The sequence below is a fragment of the Pezoporus occidentalis genome, unplaced genomic scaffold (assembly GCF_034315485.1).
Source record: "Pezoporus occidentalis ecotype Australia unplaced genomic scaffold, CSIRO_AGI_Poc_V1 ctg244, whole genome shotgun sequence".
NCBI lineage: Eukaryota > Metazoa > Chordata > Aves > Psittaciformes > Psittacidae > Pezoporus > Pezoporus occidentalis.
In genome coordinates, this window is record NW_026914330.1 from 592736 (window position 1) to 619266 (window position 26531).

Here is a 26531-nt window from a genome sequence, read left to right on the forward strand (position 1 = left end):
GTAGGAATATTTCCTGTAGGTATTGGTCACCATTAAAGGTCTCATGGGCAAAGTGAGAGTGGGAGGGTTTTTTTTGTTGAAGATATTCTCCCACTTACATGGGTGTTTCTGTCCTTTGTCACTTGTTCACGAGAATTCACTGTGGTGTGCTGGTGGTGGTTTTCATTGCACATAAAAGTATCTGCCACAGCATTTGTTGCCACATTTCGGCATAGATATTCATGAGCCTGTAGATGTTGTGTTTCCATTGTGGAGGTATCATTAACATGACTGGAGAGATGTACTACAAGTCTTTGCATTTGTTTTGGCAAGATCCAGTTTTGCTTGATGTTTGTTTAGTCCCTAAGAAATGTGGTGCTGATGATGAGTTTGGCAAGACTCAAAACTAGAAGACAGAATTCTGGAATAATTTGTTTTAGAGTGTTTTCTTTGAGCATGGGTTGTAACTGTTTAGATGATTATCCTTGTAGAGTCCAGGATGTGAAATACTTATTGCATTCCTGCTGAATTTCATAGCCATGCTGACTCTTCTAAAACAATGTTTTCTTCACTTTGTAGTCGAGGACCTGCTCTAGTATATAAATAAGCTTAAGTAAGCACCAACAGTGCATGTACACTCCTCCTTCAGGATACGATCCAGCATAATGCTTAATTCTGCACAATTACTAATTCCTTCTGCTGTGCTGTAGCACTGGGTTGGCACGCAAATGCAACTGATCAGTGCCATAAATAGTGGATATGCTTAGCTTTTCCATAGCATTTTAATCTTAACCAAACAACATGACCATACATTTTCACATCTTTCTGTATTACGCTGAGTGTGTCCATTTCAGAAAGAGGGAAAACCGATACTTTTTTAGACATTCAAGACTATCCAACAAGATGTTGATGAAATTCAAATGAGAGCTGTTGCCTGTATCTTGGCTGTCACTTGTAGAAAGCATTGCTTCTCATACACAATCTTAGAAAACATGGCAGGAGCCCATGTAGCAGCTGCAGACGCCATAACTTCATCCTGATGGACTGCCCTCCCCACACCTCGCAGGGTTGCCATCCACAGAGCTGACCTGCAAGCATTCAGTAGGATGGAGGGTGTATAATGCTGCTAATGCCCAGTAATTCAACTGCAGAGAAATTAATATTAAACATGTTTGTGTGTGCATCTGTAATACTTTCCCTACTATCATTATCCAAGCCTAGAAGGGTAATCAAAGCCACATGAAGAACATCTGGATCCAGTGTTGGTTTATATGGCACCTGGCCCTTATTAATAGCAATGAGGAAATGGCAGTTTGGGATTTCTTGACCTCACATGAAATTCATTTCACTGGGCAAAGGTTGCTAACAGATGGCAGCAATTTGGGGCTCATTTCATCATCTGTCACACAGACTTTATTGCTCTGTTTTGGCCCTTTCCTTTGTAAGGAGCTATCCCTTTTTCCACCTCATCTCTTTATAAGGGTTGTCTTTTTCAAAGGGAGTCCTGAAACATCTTGTTAAAGCATGTTATATGCAGCACAAGGATTTAGGTATGGTATGATACAACAAAATGATCCCTTTGAGCATAAATCACTCTTTTACTAACTGTGTTGTAAACTTTTATCTTTTTGAAGTTGGTAGTTTCTTCTGGGTTATTGGCCTCTTTCCAATTTGTTCTTTGTTTCCCCAGCCCACAAATACACTTTTGCACTCAGTCTTTGAGCAAATGAAAGAGCTATGGGAAGACACAACCCCATGACTGTTGACACAATGCACTGTCTCCAACCAGCATTTGTGTCACTGAAGTCTATTTAGAAATGTACCCCAGCGAGCTGCACGCCAGCAAACCCAGTTTTGAAGACTGCATAGCACCTATAGAAGAGATTTGCATTTTGGCATCTACCTTGCTGTCATCATCCTTGGAATTGATTCAGTTATCCTTAGAAAACATCCCAGGTCAAGCAGCCAAGAAGAGATCTTTGGTCCAGCTTGTTCCTAGGTTGGCTGGAATATGACCGGATGTCCTCCCTACTGGCCATGGAGTTAGTCACCGAATGGGACCATTTGTAGTGCTCCTGAAAGGGTAAAATCTTTGAGGGTGTATTTTGCTTTACTTTCGGGGGGATTTTTTTTGTAGTTGCACCTGTTTTGAAGCACGCTAGAAGTAAGATAAAGAAACATGGAAAATACAGATGCAATGCTGTTTAGTATTAAAGAAATACTATGAATTCAAGACCTGGGAAATGATGAGGTTCAATATTTGCTTATTCAGATGTTATGTTAGGCGTTATAGTGATAGCTTCCTCTTGTATGGTGATGGCTGCTGCACTGCGACAATACATATTTACAACCTAGCTATCAAAACAATCAAAATACTTCCCATAGTCAAACACTGGTGTAAATATTACACTGTACTACAGAAAGGAAAAAAAAAAAATACCTGGAATCAATTTATCCTTAGTGCTAGATCAAAATAGTCTTACCTAAGAGCTTGATTATATGAAATATCTGTTCCATCTGTAGATTTGGCCTTTCATGATGCTTTCAGACTGAAACCTCTTGGGGGTTTTATTTATCAAAGTGAAATGCAAGTTGTTCTAACTACTAAAATCATCATGTAATCCAAATTAGGTTTAGATAGAAATGCTTGTATTGTATTTGTGATTTAGTCTGACTACTGTAAATATCCCTACGATTCTGCAAGCTTAAAGCAGATGTGCTTGAATCCACAAAGAATTAAAACAGCAGAGAAATAGAAAATCTTGTTATTTGAACTAATGTAGTTTAGGAAAAACCCTGCTCATGTGGGTATTACTTTTCTTTTCTCTGTTGAAATAAATTCACCAAGTAGGGGTGAGGGGGGTGCTTACTTTAGGAAAGATCTGAATTCAAGTAGCCTCCTGGGACTGAGTAAAAATAAAAGCAGCAGTGCACCCATGGAACAGTCAAGCCCCATCATCTGTACTCATTTGAAAACATGACGTGTTTGCTTCTAGCGGCCTTGGTTCTCCAGATCATTGACAGTTTAATCCTGTGTTTCTGACAACATTAATGGGTTCATCAAGTTAAATAAAATATAGAATTGCAGGAGATCTACATCTTGTAAGTTGGGTTACACTTATGAATGCTCTTGGTACTCGTTTGTGTCAAGGTCAAACTGCTGAACATTGCTGCGTGTCCAGATGTCAGGCATGCCCTGTCTCCACAGGGTTGGAGCAGTTGTGGCAGCCTCGGTTAGTACTGCCCTCTTGGCAAGATCAAACTGCCAAATTCTTAGCTCCAGTTATTTCTCTCAAAAAATTCCTGCAGTCTTTCTGATCCACTGATGTGCAGCCTCCATAGTTGGCTTTGACCTGTTCGAGCTGGATGCTGACAGGTTCATGCCAGCCCAGCCTGTATCTTAGAATTCTCAATGGTTTGAGTTGGAAGGGACCTTAAAGCTCATCTAGTTCCAGCCCCCTGCCATGGGTAGGACACCTTCCACTATACCGGGTTGCTCAACCCCTCCAACCTTGCCTTGAACACTGCCAGGTATGGGGCAGCCACAGCTTCTCTGAACAACCTGTGACAGGGCTTCACCATCCTCACAGAGAAGAACTTCTTCCTACTATCTGATCTAATTTCAATCTCCCCTCTGTCAGTTAAAAGCCATCCCCCTTGTGCTGTCCCTGCAGGCCCTTGTCAAAAGCCCCTCTCCAAGGAGCTTCTTGTCAGCCCCTTTAGGCACTGGAAGCTGCTCTAGGGTCTCCCTGGAGCCTTCTCTTCTCCAGGCTGAACAAGCCCAGCTCTCTCAGCCTGTCTCCATGGCAGAGGCGCTCCAGCCCTTGGAGCATCTTCATGGCCCTCCTCTGGACTCGCTCCAACAGCTCCGCATCCTTCTTATGTTGGGGGCCCCAGAACAGGACATGGTACTTCAGATATCCCTTTCCACATCCCTTCCTTAGTACAGGAAACTGGAAACCTCTGGTCCACAAATCTCCCACTGCCAACAGTGGTAGAACTTAATCACCTTGATACCAAGGATATCAAGAATCTTCATCATCCATTTCATATTCAAAGTCTTATTTCCATTGTCAAGAATGACTGCAGACAGTATGTGTCGTGGTTTAAACCCAGTCAGGTAATTCGTTTGCTCACTTCCCCCCCTTTCTTGCCCTCCCCCTGCTCTCTCAAAAAGAATGCAACTCCCACGGGTTGAGATAAGAACAGTTTAGTAACTAAGGTATAACACAAATCACTACTGCTACCACCAATGATAATAATGATAAAGGAAATAACAAGGGAAGAGAATACAACACCTCAGCACCAGCCGACCAATAACTTGCCCCCCCAGCCCGACCAAGCTCTGACCGATACCTCCTCCAACCCTGCAGTCTCCCAGCCCTTCCGGCTAACTCAGTTACATCCTGGGCATGACGTGCTGTGGTATGGAATACCTCTTTGGTCAGTTTGGGTCAGGTGTCCTGTCTCTGCTTCCTCCCAGCTTCCCCTCCTCCCTGGCAGAGCATGAGGCTCACAAAGTCCTTGGCCAAACCAAAACATCGCTTGTTATCAGCTCCGTTCCCGAGCTGAAAGACAAAACATTGCACTGCACCAGCTACCAAGAAGGGGAAAAATGACTGCTACTGCTGAACCCAGGACATTATGTCATCTGTGACATCAGGAGTTGCCTCATGGTATCATCATCTCCTTTGACTGCAGGAGTAGCCTTTGGCAAAGGCCATCAAGAAGAAGCAGGCAGGAGCTCTGAGCTCCATCATGTTCAGCCTCCCTATCAGGGACGCAACTGCCAAAGCTCTTGGTAGGTTTATAGCACAATTACTCGATGTGGTTATATGTGATAAGAGATCAGGCTTGATGTCTAGAAAGCCTTTCCCAGCCCTGTGCTACCCTAAAAAGCAACAGGTAACTGAAGATCATTAGAAGAATTCATGATTTTTAGAGACTCTTTTGATAGTTTCATCATCAGTGAAGCCTCTTAAGAGATTTGATAGTGTGGATGTCGTCCAGCCATGCTGCTGGCCCCCAAGCTACCCACATTCAAATGGCTGGAGATCAGAGCTAAACCTGTCTGCCAGGATTTGTGTCAGTACCACAGGGAAAGCCGTTTGCTGAAGAGCACCTTTAAAGGCTGGTGACCACAAAGGCCCAAGTTCTGTGTCCCTGTCTGCAAGCGGCCAGGACACAATAGACAGGCCCAGCTTTTATTTAATCTGGAAAAGAGTGATTCTCTTCCTCTTAAAGCTGAGGTGGTAATGAAGGACATAGGGGAGCTCTCAAGGCAGCTGGGTCAGACAGCAGGAGATAATTTGGAATCAAGAGCATCATGGAATGATGATGTAAAACATCAAGGCTTCAGGCATTCAGTTCCGCTAAGAAAAGGAATATGGGAAAAAGTCGAGATCGTTAAGGACCTGGCCTTTATCGGAGGACTGTGTGTGCCGGTGTGCACCGTGCATTGCCTGCCTGACGTCTCGGCTCCCTGCTGCGGACCCCAAGGGCCATTGGCTCAGCCAAGGCAGCACTTGCTCTCACAGCATTGTAGGCAACTGCTGCTCTACCCACAGGGAAAAACCTAAAATACAGCAGAGATCATCAGTCTGTGTCATCAGCCGCGGTACATGCTGCTCAGCTGACAGCTCTGTGAATTGGATGCTGTTTTTGTGAACCATCTGAGAATGAGGGAGCATGAAATTTAAGAAACCTCACTGCTCAGCCCATGGCATCACACACTAGAGGGAAGAAGCCATTGCCTGTGCCTCCCGTATTCATTTATGTGCCAGTCTGTGCTTCTCATGATCCTTCTTCTCTCAAGTGATGCTTCTTACATGAACCTGTCACAAAAAAGCATATGCTTGCTGCTGTAGATAGGAGCTAAAAACAGTTTTTATTCCTGGTGGGTTTTTTTTTTTCTTGAAGAAGAAAGAGAGCTTTTGGGACTGGGTTGGTCTTTTTTATGTTTGACCCAAAAAGATGCAGAAAAAGGTGCCTGTCTCAGGTTTGGGATGGTAATGCTTGTTTTGTTTCTCATTGTCCTCCAGCTCAGAAGTAATACGGGCGGAGTATGCCCTATTCTTACTTTCCTATGTAAGCTCCTGGAAAATATGAGGAACAGATCATATTATCATCATAGGGAATAAGATCTACAGGGACTTGTCTGCTCTTAGTCAGCAGAAATTTCCTAACAGAAGCACACCACTTAAATTTGACCCCAGCCATTATTCTGTGTTCTGTGCATGGGACACAGGGTGGTTCATCATCCTGCACATCATGCTTCTCATAGTCAGCTGGATGATCAGCCTGGGAGTTTTCCATTGGAAAACCCAGCCTAGAGAGGGATAAGCTGTATGGGCTGTTCCTTGGGCCTCACTCCCTTACAGTGACAGGACTAAGCCTTTCAGATTATCTCCCTTCCTTTTGTGTCTTTTTGCAGCTCACTGAAAGGCCGCAGCATCACATCAGAGGCTCTCGTGATGCGTCGTATTCCATGTTTGTGTGTTATTAATTAGCTCGCAAGCCACTACTTCCAAAGATCAAAGGAGCTGCGCCAGGACATGAGGAGCTTGCTTTTAAAAACATGCCTCTAGCAGCTGTAAGGCAATGGAGCAACCCACTGCCTTTTTATAAACGTACGGTCCTTGGTTTGCATCTCAGCAAACTTGGGAGAGCAGTTCTTCAATCTCAGATTCACACAGAAGCTGATTCTTCTACTGTTCATCTAGAGTGGATTCCACTTCCTCATATTTCTCTTAGATCTAGTAAATCTTTCACTTTTTACTAAAGGTGTAAGTCCAATTTACTTTTTATCAGCCTGGGAAAGCATGCTCACGGGATTCACACTGCCACATGCTCAGAAGAAAGAAGCCAGTGCTTATCCTGCCCTTGCAGGGGCTGCTGAATCTGTGTACATTCCAGGAGCATCCTTCCCATTGCTCATTGCCTAAGCCCCTAGCTAATGTGGGCATCTGCCCTGTGCCGGGAGCAGTGTCTCAGCCATGCCTGTGCTGAGGAGTAGAGAGAAGATTCCTCCTGTCCCATGCATGAGCACCCACCCCGAGACCCAGCCTTCTCCCAGAGTGGCATTTTCAATAGGTAAGTAAGTAACCATCCTCTCTTCTTCATCCAGTGATGCTGCCTGCTCTAAGAGCAGTGGCCAGGATGGCTGTACTCACCAAGCCTCTGAGCGTCACTAATATTGCTGGGCAGGGGGAGGAGGAGGAGGAGTGAGGGATCTACTGCAAACAAACCATGACGAGGCGGCTTTACCAGCTCTTCCCTATGTCATCTCCTCACGCTTTTCTGCTTTTTGTGTAGGCCATTGCCTGTGGAGGCATATACCGAGGAGTAACTTCACGCGCAGATCATTTGATGAGGTTATTCATTTGTGAAGTATTTGCAGCACCCTTGCGTGGCAAGGCTTACAGACAACTAATCTGCATTTCTTATTGCTTCTTGTAAGGGCCAAATATGTTAAAAAAGGATGACAAATCCTCAAGAATTTTATAGGTAGCACACTTCAGAAAAGTAGTGAAAGTTGCTAAGTAACCAGCTGCTGCTTACCTATGAAAATTTATAAGACCGTGGCTTCAAAGAGTGTGGAAATGACTACTTACAGGCGGTGTAAGCCTTCCATTTTCTGCGTAAGGCATAGAGATATTTATCCAAAGAACTACAAATTTTAGCACAGCACAGCAATTTTTCTCAGTCCCAAAATAAATATTTATTTGTAATCACAGTCTTCCTGAAATGGGTTTAAAACATTTGTTTTGATCATCTTCTACAGAAATTCATAATGTTACATTAGCAGTGAGATATGCTTCCCTTAAACTGTGTTCTTCGTTCTGTTGTAGCCTACTCATCAAACACTTCATTTATCTTTTAATCTATTTTAACCACTTTACAGTTATTCAGAGGAAATATTTAGATACAGAAATCAAACCGTGTACATTTTTTATTATTCAGTGTTTAAGTTTATTGAGAGTAAAATCTGCATTTCCATATCCTTGTTAAGACTGTATTGATTATGCTGGTCTGTGGTTGGTGAAGGATATGGCTTCCAAATAATCCTTTTTTTTAGTGCATTAGCTGATATGAACATCACCACCATTTAGCAAACTTTATTTTTGAAGGAGAAGACTGGAGCCTTGAGCAGTGTCTCGCTCAGAATGAGACTGATGGTATTGGCTTCATGGCACTGCACAGGACCCAAACATATGGGGTTTTAGGCTAGTTCATTGGAGAACTTTGGGTCTTAGTTCATGAGTCTAGTTCTCATTGGAAAAGGACTTTTGACAAGGATCTGTAGGAATAGAAGAGGAGGGAATAGCTTTAAACTGACAGAAAGGAGATTTAGATGAGGCATTAGGAAGAAGTTCTTCCATGTGAGGGTGGTGAGGCCCTGGCACAGGTTGCCCAGACAAGCTGTGGATGCTCCATCCCCAGAGGTGTTGAAGGCCAGGTTGGATGGCTCTTGGAGCAGCATGGTCTAGTGGAGGGTGTCCCTGCTTGTAGCAGGGGGATTGGTACTTTGAGCTTTAAGGTCCCTTCCAACCCAAAACATTCTGTGATATGATCATGATATGATCTCTCTTTTGACCTTCAACACATGGAAGTTTTTCAATGGAAGAGTAGATAAATAAGCAAAAACTTTGTGTGCAGTTCTTGAGAACACCAAAGGAGCACATGGGATTTCTTAGTCCCCATTCGTGGACTCTGTAGAAGTCATCTCCAGACCATGATATTGATGACTGTGCTTCAGTTACACAAAGCAGCACCGAGACTATGTGACTACTCCACACAGTGTTACCTTCTTGACATTTTTATTGCATCAAGCCCCAAAAGGTTAATATCTGAAGACTTTTCACAGATTCAGTTAGGGACAGCTAGCCAAAGGAGGGTCACATTTTATTATGTCTTGACTGTTTAAGCCCAAATAGGTATTGTACCCTTCCCAACTCATCTCCTGGAGAGTCTCTGCAGTTTGCCAACGCTGTTGGTTGCAGACTGAGTGCTCGACTCTCTTGTGAATAATGCATTATTTTTTCACATTCCCAGCAGCTCCCAGTCCCTGCCCTGCAAGCAGCATATGGTATAGCCTTCATGTGCTTTATGCTCGTGCTGGCCTGAATGCCTGTTTCATGGCCAGCACTGGAACACGTATGTGTAGCCACAGCCTGTATTTCTAAATTAATCATGCCTGTTTCAGCCATTTCCATGGCACAACACAGGACTGTGCTATTTTGACAGCAAGTTAGGCTACAGCAACACCTGCGCTGGCAGTGTTCATCACCAGCGCAGATCTTCCAGAGCACAGTCTCCAGTGTCCTTGAGGACTGCATAAAATATTGGGAAAGTGTTCCAGGAAATTATGGAAGCCATGAAGAATTTAGATATTTTCCCGAGTTTTCTGTCCTCGCCCACATTCTGTCTTCATTGGCTCCCTCTCCTTTTTTCCGACAAACACAAACCTTGAGCCACTTTTTTTAAAGGTCCTGCAAAAAACTTGAGTGCTCTGTTCCTTTTGCACTTCCTCTCTGACATGACAGCCATGGTTTTAAATAACAGATGAACAACCTTGTAAATCCATTCAGTGTTTTCTCTGCTGTCAGCATCTGAAGCTGTATCGTTAATTAATGATTAATTCTCAGATGCAGTCAGTAATTGTTTCCATCACCACCCCACATCATTCTCCCCCTGGGATGACTCTATACCTTTTTTCCCCTGCATACGTCAGTGAAGTCTCAAGGGCTCAATTTGGAACTAGAATTACTGTTCTCCTCCTTCACCCGATTGCCACTGTGAGTCCCTTTACGAGCATGTACACACCGTGACTTGTAGCAGTTACATAGTCCTCTTGGCAAGTGGTGATCCCTGCTGCAAATTGCTAATGGTCCTTCGTCCTCACTCATGAGCTGGCTCTGAAGATCTCTGGATGATTCTCCTGTAGGTGGGAGGGATGTCTGGAGGTCCCCGGTCCAGCCTCCTGCCTGGAGTAGGTCCAGCTGGAGCAAGTTGGGCGGCTTCCTTCCCTGGCTCTGCTGACTGCTAACACACCCCAGGAGGTGGTTGACCTTTGCTGCGAAGGGATGTCACTGGCTTCTCTTCCATGGAGTTTGGCTTGCACCTTCTGCAGCAATAATGGGGCAGGAGCAATGTGTCAGGGAGGCTGGGAACTCAGTTTTGGACTTTTTTCCCTAGGGCAAATTCATTTGTTGACTCAACATAGCATTACCCTGTAGTGAGTAATACCTAAAATAAGTGCCGTATAACAGCCCACATTCTCGTGGTTGGGCACCTTGCTTGCATCAAGAGGAACACATCTTCCTGGAGAGATGTATTGCTTTTAAAAACCTAGTCTAGTGGAAGGTGTGGGACTGAGTGTTCTTCAAGGTCCCTTCCAACCCAAACAGTTCTATGATTCTATGATAAATATGGACCTTCTCATGCTGTTGCCAGGACTGGTCAGGTAAAGTCTGAGCCAAACCATGAAACAAATGCGGGTGTTTCCTGGGTCTAAAAGAACAGTTTTGGCTTTATTGAATAACATGAGTTGCAAGCTCAGAGAAATCAGATTTTTCAGTAACTGCGTGATACTGTAAGAAACTGTTTTCTCTTTGAAAGTCACAATGTTCTGTTAGTGCATTTTTGTTACTTATCTTTTCCGTGAAACAGGTGTTTTTTTCCTCAAAGCAGCTTTTTTCAGGTGACTGAAACATTTCAATTCCTCGGGAAAACTACTTTTCCTCTACCATTGTTTTTTATGCACTCCTCCAAGTTTGTGTCATCTGAAACATAGAAAATGGAAATGGTTTTTGTTTAAAAACATCCCCAAGGCTGGGAACTTTACTCTTCAATGAATACTTCTGTTCTCAGAAGATATTTACATTTGCATAGCAAAGGTTCTCGAGCATTCAGAAATGTCAGTATCATGGTACGCATACAGATTTCATTGCGGTCTTCAGTTCACACACCACACCTGTTCTGAGGACTAGACTATAGGCAGTATGGGACATAGAAAATGTGTGAGATTGGAGTTTGTTTGCGCGTTGAGCTCTCCCCTTCCCAAGCCTGCCCTCACGAAGATGGGTGACCACCTGTGCAGCTGCACTGTACCAGAGCTGGCCTCGAGCTCCGCAAACACCCAGGGAGGCAAAGGATGGGCACAGTTTCTCAGGGCACTTGGGTCCCTGATGTCCCAGTCCGGAAGACCCTTGGCTCTCTGGCTGTGCTGTGTAACAGTGCTCCTTAGGGAAGGATTGATGGTGTTATCTCTTGGCTTTCTAAGACTGGCATAGACCCATACAGGCTCCCTCTTGCCACCTAAATTTCTTTTCCAAAAGTTCAGAAGTCCATGTTGGAAAATTGTCTGAGCAGGCCATGGACTTCTAAAGGCGAGTGACTTTTTAACCATATAGTCTGACATTCTTTTATCATAGGACATTTAACCTGGTTAATTCAGGTCTTGAGTCCAGTAAAATTCCATTTTGTGTTAAACTGTTGAACCAGAAATGTCTCTGACATTATTATGAAAACACGATGACACAAAGGATCCACTGGTTTGCATTCCAAGTTATCCCACTGCTGTACCACATGTTGTTGAAAAACACCTTGTCTCCATTCCAGGGTGTAAGTATCTGGCTTCAGCTGGGTTTGATTTATTTTTCCTTGCTAGATTAAACATCTCTGGTATTCTGTGTTTTCATCCTGTGAATGTATCTACCTACTTAGACAATAAAGTCAGCTCTTAATTACCTTTTGGATGACCTAAGAAGGCAGAGGTCTCACAGTCTTTTCAAATGTTTAACTAATGCCTCTGTTTGGCTTTTTTTCTTGTGAGCACCTTTTCCTCCAGGCTCTCTGTTTTACAATATGGTCTCTCAAGTATTTTGCTCAGGTATTCCAATATCATCACCATTAGTACCCTCGGTATGTACTGGCTCCACTTTTGACACAGCAGCCCACTGAATGATCATCAGTTGTAATCCTTCAATTTCTGGCTATTACACTCTCCTATCAGCTGCTTCTATTATTTTGTTTGTTTTTAACGTTAGACTAACTGATGATAGCTACCCAATCATTCTGCTTTCCCTTTTTAATATTATCCAGGAAAATGCTAACCATCTGGAACTTCCCTGTTACTTCCAGATTTATTAAAAAGGGGTATCAGTAGACCAAAACACTCTTCGAGCAATTCTGCAGGGACTCTGAGGCTCAAGTTATCCAGCCTGCTGCCTTTAAAAATAAGTATCCTCAGAGAACAGTGCATTGAATACTGAAATCCTGTGCTATAATCAAGTCATAAAACTTGGTCCCAGAACAATGACAACTTTCCCCAGCATCAGTTATCTCATCTTCATTCACCATCCTGAAGTCCAGGTGGTAATCTTGTGTTGAGTATGATGCACTTTTTAGAAGAAAACTCTCATTTCTAGCCTTTCTAGCCTTTCTAAACACCAACAGGCAACTTCTTGCAAACCCATCTTGAATCTAAATCCTCCAAAACAATGCAATGTCACTTCTGCACTTTGCGAGTAGGTGCTTAAAGAAGAGCTCCTTTGTTTGCTGTGATACTTAATTCCACTCTCCTTCTATATCAGTTGTCTCACGGATCCATTGCATTCAAGATCCTGCAGTTCTGGGTTAGCATTATATCTAAAGAAAAAATACTGAAGATGTGCCACCACCCACACACATCTTTTTTTCTGTATGTTCTTCACTTTCCAAAACAGGAAAAAGTTGTATTTTAATAGGCTAATCACCCAAATTCACTGTGATCACAGAGTCAGTGCCATAGTGTGAACCATGATTTGGGGGGGGGGTGTCTTCTTTGGACTAGTGCTTTTGGATACCCAAAGGACTCTTTATATTTCTGTATGTGAATTTTCACAACACTGTTGTCCTTAGGTAGCAGTAATGCTCTTACTTTTGCTGAGGTGGAAAACCCTTCTCCTTTCCCATTCCAGATTCCTTTTTCTGGAACAGGACTTGCTGGATCATATGGGTTATTCTTCAGGTTGTCTTGTCAGTATTTTGGATGTTAGAACAGAGGTGAGGTCATATTAATGGTAATACCTTCAAAGCCCTGGTTATGTGACTGTGCTGTCCTGGTAATTAGTACTTATCTGCAATTAGTAACTCGTACTTACTTGGTAACCAGTGACTAGTTGCCATCCTGTAGGCATCTCTATGCCCAGGCATAGGAAACCCTTGCTCTGTTGTGCGTGAGTGTACCCCATACCATTTCTATTCTTGTGAGCCTCCAGTTCATATGTAATATCTGCTCTGCCTCTGTATTAATGATTCATCCTAACCTTTATGTCATCAGGAAGTTTCATTAGAGTGTGGTTATTTTTGTGCACATAATTAGAATATTAAATAGATGAATCCCTGAGGAATTCCTCTTGTATCCTCCAGCCTGCAGGTTGTCTTTCAACAGAACCCATTTTCTTCTCACTTTTACGGCAATAGAGTCACAAATCATAACCCTGCCTCACTAGTTGACCTGTGCTGACAACTGTTTCAGAGAAGAAAACCAAATACCAGGTTTACCTCCCGCAGCCTGTTATTGCATGGTGCCTGGGGCAGATTCTTCAGTAGTTCATTTTCTGAGCATCATCTAACTCTGTGTTCTGGCTTGAAGATTTCACGCTTCTGTCTCATGGTCACAAGTTGACAATCCATCTTTTCAGCTGCTCACAGCTTGTTTCCCTTATCTTTCTCTTTGTTGTGTCTTTGGCAATGGTTATCCCATCAGGCTCACCAAAAGGCCTTTACCCTTTGCATGCAGTGTTTAAGCTATGCTTCTAGATGTCTATCTTCTTGTCTACCGTGGCCCCCAGAAGCTGGAAGCTTTAGAAAGGCTTTTTCTGGAATGTGAAAAGGGAGCACAGCTCATCCAGGATTACAAAGGTACTTCTTTGTTGTCACTATCTGTCATGCGTTTAGACAGAGCTATGGTTCCTGTCCAACTTTCTTGCGAGTCACATGCCCTTACCTGCTTAGAAACTCATGTGTAAACTTGTTTATATACCGTCTTTTTAGCTTTGTGCTCTTATTACCAGGGAAGAATTTCTTCAGTGACTTTAAAAGCTGGTCATGTTCAGAGCCCCATTAGTTCTAGTTCTTATCGCAGAATTTCTTTAACTGTGTGGACTCCATCATCACAGTGCCTGTATCCTGCCCAAGAACCACCACAAGTGATGCTTCTCTCTCCTTAAGAGCCATTCTGTTTGTGTGGAGGGGGAAGGACCTTAATATTGGGAAGCAAGATGTCAGAGGTGAGTGTTGTGCTACAACTTGCTGATTATTGTAGCCTCCAGATGTGCTCCCTCCTGCTGCTTGGTGGTGACATTGTAGTGGAGTGGTTGGCCTGGTCTGTGGCCACTTGCTTATATCTAGCCACAAGTGATGAGAGGCACTTTGATCAGGCTGTGTGTTCACGGAGAGGTTGGTGTGGAGCCAGAGCTGCAGGAGAGGTGCTCTCAACAACCTGCTTTGTTGAGCATGAGTTCCCAATACAAATTTATGATGTTTTCTAGGGGAAATGGTTTCTCTCCCATTAACAGCAGTAATGGGTATATGCTGCCATGGTGTAACCATGCTGAGTCAGTTATGGATCACCATCGTGATTCTGGTAATGCAGATCTCCCCGGGGAAGTAGTGGACTCCCCAGTGTTGGACATGTAAAGATTCGGCTGGACAGGGTGCTTGGCCATGTGGTCACATCATGCTTTGCTTAGAAAGATTATGACAGATGATCCCTGATGTCCCTTCCAACCTGGGATTCTATGAGTCTATAATCTGCCTTCTCAGCTTGGGTGGGTTTTTCTAGCTGGGCTTTTTTTAACAGTAGGGGACTTAGACCCAAGGCACTTCACATTTTCCCTCGCAGTGCCTGCAGAACAGAAATCCTAGACCCGCCACCGCAGACTGAGGCTCTGGTGTTTGGTCTGGATGTTCCCAGAGTAAAGATGTTTTGCTGTGACCCCCTGCAGACCTCCTGGGCTGGTGCTGTGGGATGGGGCCAGGCGTGGGGTGGCTTCTCCACTACTCTTGCATGGAGAAGCTCTGCTTGCCCCCAGAGACGCTGTGCAAAGCTTTCCAGCCACGTTAGTGATGCTGATGAGCTAAAGGGATAAAAGTGCCAGCTGAGAAGCCTGAAAACAAAACTTGAATAATTTTGAAAGGTAACGCTTGCTTTTAGTCTTTGTAATACAAGTCAGCCAGGGAATCGGATGGGAATTGAAACTGTAGGAGTCCTGGGAACGGCTGCAAGTGAGAGCATGGAGCAGAGGGGCAGGAGGCTATGCTGGATGCAGGGAGGGGAGCAATCTGGTACATATTGAGCACAGTGACGGGAACCCCACATGAGGCCCTGCTGGAAGGGGCAGCAGCACATGCCCCATAACTGTGGAAATGGCGGATGAAAGCAAAAATGTCAGGCTTTGAAAAGAGCTAGGAAAAAGGAGGCATTCTGTGTGGTAACCAAGATTTTATTGTTTCCTGATCCCTGCTCTATGTCCCACAGCTGGGGGGATAGGGAGGAATGAAAACAAACAACGTTTCGTGAATGGAGGGGTTCAAACAGCTATCTCACACTCAGCATTGCTGGGGATTGAGCAGACCTGTTTCTGTGGGGATTTCATAGCAGTGGCCAGGCTCCTCGGCAGCCGGCAGCAGAAGGCACTTCCCTCCCCACCCAGAAAAAGCCAAACGATAGTGAAGTGTAGGGAGGGCATTGTCGGGACTGTAACTGCCATGAAAAGGAAGGACCTGCCAATACTGATCACATATGCTTTATTTTACCAATAAAAGCAGGATTTGTTTGTTCAGTGGTAACTGCTGAAAAACATGGATTCTTCTAAATCTGACCAATGGAAAGTCAAGTGGAGCTTTCTCACCTTTCATAGAATCTTAGAACCATAGAATAGTTTGGGCTAGAAGGGACCTCAAAGCTCATCCAGTTCAACCCTCAGCCACAGGCAGGGACACCTTCCGCTAGACCAGGCTGCTCCAAGCCCCATCCAGCCTGGCCTTGAACACTGCCAGGGATGGGACAGCCACAGCTTCTGTTGGCAACCTGTGCCAGGGCCTCACCACCCTCACAGGGAAGAGCTTCTGCCTCAAATCTCATCTCAATCTCCCCTCTGTCAGGTTAAAGCCATTCCCTCTTGTCCTGTCCCCACAGGCCCTTGTCAAAAGCTCCTCCAGCTTTCTTGTTGGCCCTTGTAGGCACTGGAAACTGCTCTAAGGTCTCCCTGGAGCCTTCTTTTCTCCAGGCTGAACAAGCCCAGCTCTCTGGAGCCTTTCTCCACCTTTTCTGTATCATAATGCAGGGAGAATCATCCTCATTGCTCTTCCCCTTTATCAGACACGGTGCTTGGTTCTGCAGAGCGTGCATGGCTCTGCTATGTGACTCGCCCTGCCCGATGTGCGGGGAGGAGGCAGGGCTTGCCTGCCTGTGCGGCCATCTCTGTTAGCAGTGCCATGAAGGTGCTCCCTAGCTTTGATGGGTTTGAAAATACTTCCCAAAGCAGCGCCAGCAAGGCTGCATAAAATAGCTGTCCTGAAGGCGCGGGTTATCCGTGTGTTAGAATTAAAGCTGAAAAAGCAAATTGTAAAAAAAAGAGCTGAGTAATACAACACGGTTGCCAGAACAGCAGTGGAAATAACGCTGAGGCTAGATGTCTCCCAGTGTGGCAGAAGGATGTGCCGAGCCCTGCCCAGCTGCCGCGGGACTCGCTGCTGGCTGGGCTGGATGCTCTGCCGGTTCCCGCCGCACTGCCTGGATCAAGGTCACTGTTGCGGGGCCCTACCCTTGGGATGGGAAGCAGGGACTCCGGAAAAGCGGCTTCAGTTTAGCACTAAGGACCGTAGCCGTGCTGCAGCCTGGCAGTGTCGGCCGCTGCGGCACAGCCGCACAGGAGTTTCACCGGCCCCCAGACTGGCGCACGGCTCTCACCCGCAGCCAGAGCTGGAGCTGTGGCCGGGAGGGGGGAGCCACCTTCTTCCCAAGCAAACTAGCTATCGATTAACTGTGATTTAAAAACAAAGGCTGCTCCATGCGCAGCCTTGGCCCCTTCTCCTCCCCTCCACGTGCCCCCCGGCACGCTCAGCCTCCCCGCCAGATTGCCTGTCTCACAGCCCACGCAGTATCATAGATGGGTGGTTTTGTGTATCTAATCTAATTATGTGATTTTTGAACAATAAAATGCAAACCTTTCAGTGCGATGGGCAGTGGGCTGTCTAATCACCCCGCTAGCTCTGCCTGGCCCCTACACTGCACTGCTGGGTTTGATAGTGGGCATCACCGCGTCAGCACCTCTGAAAAGCCCAGCGGTGGCAAGCAGGGATTCAAAATAGAGCAGCCTTGGTCCAGAGGCTGGTGTTTGTACATTTGTAATACATTCCCCCACATGTGCCCACACCAGCTCTCTATACATAAATATATGTTTATATATAAATATATGTTTATTTTATATAGATAGGTGCATACATCCATAGGTAGATGTTGAGGTGCAACAGCACACACTGTCTCTGCAGAGCCCTTTTCTCGCGCTCTTTGTTTGGGAGCAACGTATGCATCCGCAAACTGGGAGCATCATGTTATCCAACAGGCTGCAGTGGGATGGGGGTCCCTACAGCTGCTGCCCCACATGGGGGGACTGAGGTTTGGGGGAGCGAGCATCACTGCTCTCTTCCTCTGTTGCCATGAAAACAGCCCTGCTTTAGGTTTTAGTTGGGGGATTTTATTAACGCTTCAGAAAGGTCATTAGCCTACCCGACTAATAAGCCTTTCATGTATTCCTTGATGTGATTGTTCTTGGAGAAGGGCGGCAGGCAGCATGAGGCCTGTCGGAGCCAATAGCCCTGGCTGATGTGCCACAGAGGAGAGTAAAATTCAATTTTCCTACAAGAATAAGAAACAGGACCGATTCATGGGGGCTCTGATTTAGTGACCTTATTTTCTGTTTTAAATATTTCCCTCAAAGAGCTTTTGCAGAGAGGGGGCTGAATTATTTTTAGCACACGCTTCGATCGAGCTGGAATTATTCAGGCAGCAACAGCAATAGTTCCATTTGCAGCACTGGAAGGATTTTTCTTCTCTGTTCCTGGTTAACATAAACAATTTTTAAATTACTAGTAAAAAGGAAAACTGCAAATGGCAATACAGACCCACATTCTGGAGAAATAGCCTGTAGAGAAATTACAGCCCCCAATGACTGCAGTCGTGATATTCAGTTGTATGAAGGGCTGTGGAGCAGGAAGGGGGAGGACAGCTCCAGTGGAGTCCCAGGAAAATAAGATTTGGCTCCTTCAAGCTTCGTTGGTTGCTGTGCAGTTGCATGGTTGTGCTTCCAGCACCTGCAGAGCCCTCTGCGAAAGCTGCAAGGACAAGACCCAACGGTCTTTCTTACACCAAACCGGCTTAACAGCATTCCAATTTTTATCACAGGGTAAAGCAATTCAAGTAAATGTGTATTAGGAAAAAGCTGCAAACAGTGAGCATCTCCTTCATAGTTCTTCTTTGCAGACCTACTCCAGAGCAAACTCCAGTTATCCTCCCATAGAGCCAGAGCAGCGTAGGCTCAATTAGCCTCATGCAAAGCAGTTATAAATTTGGTGGGAGAAGTTTGCTCCAAATCAGTTGTCAAGGGTTTTTTTGTTAAAATAGAAAGATGTGTAAATTGAAATTCCTCTATAGTTCATTATTTCTGTCCTGAATTAATTACTATTCAGCCTTCCTGCAAGGGACTTGGCTTTGCTCTTGTCATCAAGCAGGAGGAGGTTGCTGAGGCTTTAGAGATGGGGATGAGAATTCAAAATTATCCTGAAAAATTGCAGGAATATTTGGAAGAAAAAAAAAATGGATTTCCGTATGTACAAAGGAATGTATGCGGTGTGCATACGGGAAAATCAGCTAAGCAAATACGAAATACAAAGCAACTGGAAGGGCAGCCATTGTGCATCGAAGCACCTGGGGCAAAGCATTTATCAGTCAAAACTCCCATGGTATTAGATTATTTTGGGGTTCAGTAGACCCACAAACCAGCCTCTTCACCAACCCTCGCGGTGGTCCCAGTTGAAACAGGAGGTCCACTTCTGTGCCCCATCTCTCCAAAAAGATGCAGCAAGTCAGTGAGGAAGCTCATCTGGACTGAACCGCTGGCTCACAACAGGGCTGAAGCCCCAGCATTGTTTACCTGGAGAAGAGAGGACTGAGAGCAGATTTAGATGGCTTCAGATGCAGAGAAGATCACTGCATAGCAGAGGGAAGAGCTGCTATCCTCACCCTGCGGGGCTATGTCATGCCACAGGTTCCACTTGCTGAAAATTCCCTTTAGGAGTTTCAGTTAGACTTTAGGAAAATCTGAACAAATAGGTATGTAAGAGCATGTCAGATAAACATTTGTCAGGAGAGGATTATGATCCAGCTGTCGTGCAGAGGGATGGACGAGGTATTTTCTTACAGCTTCAATTTCCTATGACTCCATTCATTTCTGTGTCAGCAAATGTCTTTTCCCTCCACCTCACCTTTGTATGCAGCAGGTTCCCTAAGTCTTGTCTGCTGAAACTACAGTAAACACGAGTTATTTTTGTTGCTTCATTGGCAATAGTTGTGAAGCTTTTTGTAGCTTTCCAACACGTTGGTTCTACAGAAGGCTCTAATGGAAGAGGTGCTCCATATCTGCATTACATATGTCCAGGCACACAAGGCTTTGCTTTTGCTCCAGCAATGGGAACAGGCAGGGCACTGCAGTGTGCATGAAAACTGCAAAGAAATGGGGAAGGCGATCTCAGAAGGGGTCAAGGTGGAGGATGAGGTGCAAAGGATGTGACTGTGGCAGGAGAGTCAGGACTTGGACAGTACATTGCACTGATGACCAAACCCAAATCACCCTCAATGGGACTTACCCTTTGGTGGCACATTTATTGACAGTCATCTTTTTCTTACTCTGTGCAGAGTGTGCTTTCGCTGCTTCTGCCTACTGCTCACTTTCTTCATCAGAAAGTCACACGTTACAAAATCAAATGCCTATGAAGGGTATTATTTCTCCATAATTATACTCGTCAATAACACTCATAATCTTCTCAAGGAAGGAAATCAAGTGTTATTTGGCAAGGCCTGTTTCAGCAAAACCAGCTTGTCCAACATCCGCTATGTTTCTGTCGTTCATTCCTCATCATTAAAAACTTCTGGGTTTGTTGGTTTATTAGAGTGGCTGTTGGCTGAGGGCTGCTGTCTGCCCAACCTGCCTGTGGTGCTCCATCATACTCTGTGTAGTAAAATACTTGCATTCCTAAGGACTCATAAATTTCCCCAATATTTCAAGGCATTTATAAACAAAATTAACCTCAGTGCAATGAGCATCTAAGCTCATACTCAGGCTCCTCAATATTAGCTGTGTGTTGGCTCAACCCCAGAATGAGCAAAGGAATGCTAGGGCACTGTGGCTTTCAGGTTGTGTATATGCATGAAATTTTAAACACAGAATGATGTAGGCTAGACAGATGACCTATGCATCCATGGGAAGAATAACTTAATTTCCTACTTGACAGATTTTTTGGTGAAATATGCAGAAGGCATATCTTTTTCTTCCTTTCTACATAATATTCTGTAGTCACAGTACACATGATAACGTCAGCAGAGATTACTCTGCCCGTTTGAGGAGGGTGGTGTCAATGTTATTCAAAAACATGGGAAATGTAGAGGGTCCAAGGGGCTGAACAAGAAACAAGTCATTGAGAAAAACAAGGGCAGTGTCAGGTCTGGGGGACCCAGCCCAGTATGCCCCTGCCAACCTTCAACATGGGGAGAGCACCTGGGCGAGAAGAGAAGAGGCGGTTTTGTTTCCGAAAAAGCCCTGGCAGCATGGAGAAGAGCTTCCAGTGAATATTCATTTAAAGTGAATATTATAAAAGCTCTTCAGTTTAAGCCCCATGATACTTGATGTGAGGAAGCCGGGCTCAAGAGCCATTCCATCATTTTTAAGTAAAGACAAAGGAAAGCACATTAAATGTGAATTAGACATTGAATGTGCATGATATGCAGATGAAAAACCCATTGCCATTTCACTTTCTAATGAAGACCCCTGCTTTTTCTTGGATGTTGTTTGACATCCACTGGCTTGCTTTATCTCCTACAGCAAGGATGCAGAATGAAAAATGAGTTGTAGACCATGTGTTCGTATTCTCATTTTTGTTCTGTTTCTGCTGTATTTACTGGAGTTAGTTATCTGGGGCATGATGAGATGTTCACATGACTAAATCACTTACCTAAAAACTGTTACCTCTTTTTTTTATGTATACAAGATTCCTTTTATTTTAATCTATTTGTAGGAATATGCTAGATAATAAAATGCATTCAAATCAATGTCTATTTCTTGCAAAGCAAGATTTCCTAGTTTCTCAGTAAACATCTGTAGATCATAGAGATATAGAGCCTTCTGGGGGTCTTAGCTCAACTTTCTGCTTAAGCTGGACTGCTGCTGCCACTGGATCAAACTAGTTCTGGCTTCATGTAGGCAAGCTTGAAAACCTCTAAGGATGGAGGTCCTTTATCTCTCTGGTGACCCCCCCATGAAGAAGCTTTTCCTCATGGTGATGTCCTGTGAAATCCTCTGAAGAGGATGGCATATGAGCTGGTTGTGTTCAGCCTGGAGAAGAGGAGGCAAAAGGGAAATTCAGCTGTGATTTTCTGTCTCCCAGTGGGTGACCAAGGAGAAAGCAGAGCCAGAGTCATCTCAGAGCTGCATGGAGAAAGCAAGAGGTAATGGTTACACATTGGCTGGGGGTTCTGGCCGGATTTGGAAATGAAATTCCCATGAGAGTGGTTAAACACTTGAGGAGCAGCCCAGAGTGGTGGTGGGATCTCCCTTTTGGAGGAATATTCAAAGATCATCTGAAGAAGACCCTGAGCAAGACTTTGGGGTTGACCTTGCTCAGAAGAGGAAGTTGGTGTGGACACCCTCTGAAGCTCCTTCTGACCTGAATTTTCCAGTGCTTTTTTCATCCTGTTCTCCTTTAAAACTCTCCTCTGTCACGGTGGTTGTACAAAATTCGAGAGCAGGTCACCAGAGAGGTGGGGGACCCCTAGTTAAACTGCTGGATGAGGGAGGTGATGGTGCAACAGCATTTTGTGTACTAGCTAAAAGCTATCGCTGTCACTGCTTCTTGTACCTCTGTTGAAGTGGTTTCAACGCACAGGCCAGAGCCTTGCCTCTTTTCTTGAGGAAATATTGAGAGGGTTTTTTAGGTTAAACCTCAGAACTCTTGTATATAAGACTTGATAAGCTGGGGCAAATAAATCAAAGTCAGCTGCTAAACATTTCAGGAGCTGGGTCAGAGGTTTCGTTCATTGTTTTTCTAAATTGAAATCCATCTTCTGTGTCCTACTTGGTGCAGTTTCCAAGAAGAACATGCAACAAGCCAGTAATTCCCAGGATTTTCTACGGATGCAACCCCAACAGTCAGAGAGGAGTTTACAGACCTTTCCAAATAGGCCTCTGCTCTGTTTACAGAATATATCCTGGAGTTTCCTGTCCTGTGAGCTCTGCAGCAGTGGCCGTGGAGGAGCAGAGCCATGCACAGCTCCTTGGTAGAACCATCTTCTTATCATAGAATGAACCACAGAATGGTTTGGGTTGGAAGGGACATTAAAGCTCATCCAGTTCCAACCCCCTGCTATGAGCAGGGTCACCTTCCACTAGACCAGGTTGCTCCAAGCCCCATCCAACCTGGCCTTGAACTGCCAGGGATGGGGCAGCCACAGCTTCTCTGGGCAACCTGTGCCAGGGCCTCAGCACCCTCACAGGGAAGAAGGAACAAAAACTGTCGAAGCACTTGCTTATGCTGGGAATGGAGACACTTGAAACAGCCCCAGCGCAGGCTCACTTCAGCATCCTCAAAAACCACAGGGATAGCCTCAGCTCCGACATTTACTGGACCTTGCATCATTCCTTCTGTCACTCCCTTTGCCTTCAGCCTTGTGAGAAGGAAGCTGGGAGAGTGGTTTATTGATGCCCCGCAGAAAGGCCTCTAGTTCAGCCTTGGGAGCCATCCCTAAGCGTACCCGTTAATCATTGTGTGCTGCCTCCGGGCTGTCCCGGTTCGCTTCCCACAACTGCAGAGGCGCGGATACACCCGCGTGTCCTCCCACGGCTTCCTCTGCCCCACACTGGGCCCCAGCACTGTGCCGTTGCACCCCTGGGTGGTGTGGTGGCTGCCGTAGATTCAGGGCCCCTGTGCTGCTCCCTCTCTCTCTGCCCCAGGTGTCTGTCTTGCTCTCAGTAGACAAAGTGCTTTCTAGGACTGGTTTCATGCTCTGCAGGGTGAGCCCAGCTGTTGTTGAAGTGCATCGTCACCATCAGTGTCCTTGGCATGTACTGCTGCCCTCAAGCATCTTCCATTGTGTCAACCGCTGAGTTCTCAGTGGCTGCAGAAGCATTTGGGGTCCAACAGCCACCGCGCTGCCTGAGAGCCACGAGGGGTGGCACAGCGATGCTAACGGTTATGGAACGCCAGCTCATACCTTCTTATTTCTGCTTTCTGTATGTATCTGCACCACTACTAGAGACCATACCCCCTCATTTTTCCACATGCATCATTTTTCCACAAGACTCATCATTTGGTGCAGAGGGAAAACACACAATCATGTTAAGGCTTCATGTTCAATGTAAAGTACAAGAAGAGAGATCAATATATAAAATAGATTGATATTATTTGACTGGATGGGGGGGGAGTTGTTTTGCCTTTTTTTTTTTTTTTTTTTTTTTTTTTCATCTAGAATTAGAGAAAAACAGATCTCACCAGGTGCTAGAGAACTGCACACAGCCCAGATCATGAAAAGCACCTATTCCCTCTCCTCCAGGTAGTTGTTTATGTGTATGCTCGCACTGGGAGCACATCCAGCCACTGGATACAGTAATATCTTTTGCATCAGCGTTACCTGCAGAGTGTGTTCAGAAACTGTTACCCAAAGTATGTCAGTAGCGAACACCCCCTACACACACCCTAAGGATGCTGCGGAGGTTGAACTGATATTTATTGACTTGTAATTTGGTAAATGCATCGTTACATATTTGCTTTGGACTCAATATTCCTTCCTTTTCTTCCCCAAGCTTCTGCCCATTCCATCCCCGATCCATCTCTAGTTTAAGTTGTGCAGTGATGGTCTCTACTTTTCTTCATGCCTTTAATGCCTGATTTCTGCATGGGCCTGGGAAAGCCCAGTTGATGCTCAGCCTGGGTCAGGTTCTACCATGAGCAGAAAGGAGTCGTCATCCTGAGTTGCTCAGTTCCTCATTCAGCCCAGAGAGACTCATGCAGGTCTCCTGCCCCATCTTAGACCATCCCACCCCATCCTAAACCTGGCCGGGTGTCATTTCCGCTCATGAAAAATGTGGCCATCTGATGAGTACTGTGGACTCAGATATACCAAGAAAACACAGAATCATAGAATCACAGGATGGTTTGGGTTGGAAGGGACCTTAAAGTTCATCCAGTTCCAACCTCCTGCCATGGGCAGGAGCACCTTCCACTAGACCAGGTTGCTCCAAGCCCCATCCAACCTGGCCTTGAACACTGCCAGGGATGGGGCAGCCACAGCTTCTCTGGGCAGCCTGTGCCAGGGCCTGACCACCCTCATAGTGAATAGTTGCCCATACAGAGACTGGATTGTTTCTTTCCTCCTAGAGATGTAAACCTGGAGGGCTTTGTCACAGGCCCTGCAAGCTGACACACATGGTACACATGCAGGTTCAGCTCAGACCGCAGCATTTCTGCCTGTCCCTTAGAAGGTGCTGCACTAAGGCAGAAGGTTTAGCTCTTGTGCCTTGATGAGTATTGTGTTGGCCAGCAGATGCTTTCTCACTCCTCTTCCAGTTCAGAAGTGAGTGATGCTCTGGGGGCAACAGAGTCCCAGTGCAGCGCCTGCAGCCTGGAACCTGCAGCCCTGCAGTCCTGAGCTGCAGCCACGTTATCAACCAGCAGTCTGGGACAAAGCATGTTTCTTGTGAAGATGATTTTCAAGTCTTCACTGAACCAAAAACTTTCAGATCCTCCTTCAGCTCCTAAGTGCTGTGGTGTGCATTGCGTGGTGTGAGCGTACATGAGAACCGGGCAGCAGGGAGACATTACTCTCCATCCAACTCTATCCATCTCAGCACTGCTCCCCATTGAGGTGGCTTGTCTGTGTGTAACCTCACGAGCTGCTCTCAATATCACCTTAGCTTCCAGGAACTACGCCATTGAGCGGGTGAGGGATGTTCCTAGCCCTTCTGCTTCAGTGGCTGCAGCATGCAAATTACGGCCCATCTGTGTGCCCCGTGCTTCAAAAAAATAAAGAATACATCCATTTCAGGTGCTTGGGCACTTACTCTAAGAATGTAAATGTAGACAGCATGTCTCCGTGGGGAATGATGGTGGAAAAAAGATTTCCTCACTAAGAGCTGAAGCCTCCATGTTTGTGTGCTTCTCTCCTGGCTTTTACCACCAGTCCATCCATGTGGGCAGTTGTGGGGTGCAGGGTCTTTCCTTAGGCCAAGGAGTGTGCACATCTGTGGAAAACACCATGGGCCAGACGTGGAGATGGGTGGGATGGACCAGGTTTGTCGTACAGGGTGAAAAGTGTCCCCTCACATTTCAGGTGTTTTGGGGAGAGGAGTGAGCGGTGAGGTCTTACTCAATTAACTGAACACTTGCTTTAACAAATAACAAAATCTCTAGGTGGTTTATCATTTGTCATCCCTGTCACACCTGCCACCATCAGGAGGTCTCTGGTGATTAACAGGAGCATGTGCCCAGGTCCCACAGTACAAGGTGCAACCTGGGGAACAAGCTTCAAAACATAAAATATTCCCACACCCTCCTCTGGCTGCCTCCTGGGGAAAGGGGAGCTCTTGATCACCGTCCTCTTGCCTCCAATGTGGGTGTTTGTTAGCGATGGGTTTCTCCTGGTTTTCAGTTTTAAGGTACGCATGGGCTGGTTTTGCTTGTCTGAACAGCTGCCAAGTCTGAGGTTCAGTTCAGTCTGGCTGGAGGAGAGGGAATGAGCCAGTTCCTCCAAGCCAAAGCCATGGGAACAATTCTGCCATGCTGTCTCAGGTGCTGAATGGGGAGCACAAAGCGATGGTCAGGCTTTTGCTACGAATTGATACAAATTTAGACACTGCTGCCTATTTCTGTGCACTTTCAGGTCACTTCCTGAAGTTTTATTTGAGGTTTCAGGGAAGTGAAGTTGCTGGTGTGTTACGTGCATTTTCTAATGATTGTACCTTCAAAATATGCCGTTTCTCTCCTGCAGCCCTCCCCCCTACAGACACCCCTGCCACATTTTACTCACTTCTTTTAATCCCCCTATTATTAATGCAGTTTCAAAAAGACAATTTTACACATGACTAGGTTTTCATGTTAATAAGAATATCAACTCTGGGCTGGCAGGGATTAGTGAAGCTGCAGCCATCCCCACATGGTCCCAAATAGCATCCTGTTCCTTGGTGCTCCCATGGGAAGCAGGGCCTTGCAGCAGGGCAGCACTCAATGTGAGGATGGGA

At 45.5% G+C, this 26531-nt stretch overlaps 1 protein-coding gene and 1 long non-coding RNA gene across 12 annotated transcripts in view; both read left to right on the top strand.

Annotated features, from left to right (window-relative positions):
- The window catches only part of DTNB (dystrobrevin beta), a 199838-nt gene that overhangs the window by 151725 nt on the left and 21582 nt on the right, over positions 1-26531 (top strand). The gene's annotated exons all lie outside the window — the stretch shown is intronic.
- LOC134165633 (uncharacterized) lies at positions 4680-25413 on the top strand. The gene is made up of 3 exons (XR_009965593.1): positions 4680-4780; positions 6413-7071; positions 24862-25413. It is a non-coding gene; the product is annotated as an uncharacterized LOC134165633 (long non-coding RNA).